The sequence below is a fragment of the Bison bison genome, unplaced genomic scaffold, assembly GCF_000754665.1.
Source record: "Bison bison bison isolate TAMUID 2011002044 unplaced genomic scaffold, Bison_UMD1.0 scf7180017864530, whole genome shotgun sequence".
Taxonomy (NCBI): Eukaryota; Metazoa; Chordata; class Mammalia; order Artiodactyla; family Bovidae; genus Bison; species Bison bison.
The window spans coordinates 4,344,859-4,346,699 of NW_011495080.1; positions in this window are offsets into that span (position 1 = coordinate 4,344,859).

Below are 1,841 nucleotides of genomic sequence, written 5' to 3' on the forward strand. Positions count from 1 at the left end.
GAGATGGCTGGATGGCATCACCGACTCAGTGGACATGAGTTTGGGTGAACTCCGGGAGTTGGTGATGGACAGGGAGGCCTGGTGTGCTGTGATTCATGGGGTCGCAAAGAGTCGGACACGACCGAGCAACTGAACTGAACTGAACTTTCGTCACACACTGCAAATGCAATTACATGATAATTAAATCAACACACCCCAATTAAAACTTCACTCAATACATTGTTTTCACAGGAAACCTTTGTACCATTGTACTTTTCATCTTCAGGTGACAACCACACCCTTTCTCATTGCTTCTATCCTAGGGGATCTAAACTAATTCTAAACTTGCACTAAACTCTTAACATGGGGAAAAATTTAGGGGAAGGCACAGTGCGTCTGCTCATTTGTAACATTCAACCTTCAACGCAAATTTCCAAACTTACCAGGCTACTTGGACCAACTAAGGCTATGAACATCAAAGTGATTTGATGGCATGGTAAAGAATCCTCCTGCAATACAGGAGATGCAGAAAATCTGGTGTTAGATTCCTGGGTTGGGAAGATCCCCTAGAGGAGGAAATGGCAACCCACTCCACTATTCTTGCCTGAAAGATCTCATGGACAGAGGGCTACAGTCCATGGGATCACAAAGAGTCGGACACGACTGAGCACCCACATGCAAGCAAGGGATTGATGATAGACTTCTCTGTGTGGAGGGGCTGACATGCTATACAGGAAAAGAAATGACCGTAAACCACAGCATTAATGCCCAAAGAACAAGAGTGTATACGTTGCAGATGTTTCCATGGGAAATAAGCAAGGAAGGCCAGGTTCCTACAGTGGTCTTCATGGTCTTCATAGGTGGGTTATAAGTAAACTTGACCTCCCCCACCCGCCCAAAAAAAGAGTACAGACTTAAAACACCTACGGAGGAGGTGAAGGGCCTTGCAGAACATGTTAAGGTACAATACAAAGTGAAGACATGCATCCTATGTTAAATGATTAATTTGAGTAAAACAAAGAATTCATAGAGAAAAAGTGGAGTCACGGGTGAAAAAATACATGGAAATCCGCTCAGAAAGGACCTTGAACCCCACGGCCAGGCATCAGATATGTTTGTGCAGTGAAGGTGAGAGGCAGTGTATGCTCAGGTCTTGTTTTATGCTGTCTATTATATTGTAAACCAGAGCAGACTGTTTCTTATTATTACATTTGTAAATATACCCAGAGGCTCTTAAAGCCACAGGAACATCCAATTAAATTAAAAAGCTTTGACCTCTTTGGATGAGAGGCTCTATATAAATCCAAGGTATTGATATTCTTATTATGGCGGATAAATGAAATGTGTGAGTGAGGCTAGCTCAGCAGCAGAATGGTTTCCCTGAGATTCATAAAAAAAGTAATAATAATGCCAGACCTGAGTCTGTGCAGGACACCCAGCACAGATCCAAGGGATTTTAAAAAAGAGTGTCTCATAATATTAGCCATGTGGGCAGAACTCTGAAAAAGGAGCTATTTCATGCCCCCATCAACATTGCCTGCTCACCCAAGATATAAAAAAAGTGCTTTAGGCATGGCTGAGTAAATCAAGGCAGAGCACATAGATTATAAACTGAAGGCAAAAGTCAATGATGCTTTCAGCATGAAAGAAGGAACTATTTTATTTATACAGGATTGGAATTTTATATCAGCTTTTTCAATTACTTTGGTTTAAATAAATCTTACATAAATATGAGCTTAGATTAAGATATACACATATGGTATTCTGTTTGAAGGAAAAGAGTATAAGTAGATGACAGTAGGCCATGTCTCTCCCTGGTTGATTTTGTTTTTCGTATTCTCCATACCTGGTTTAGCCTGTGT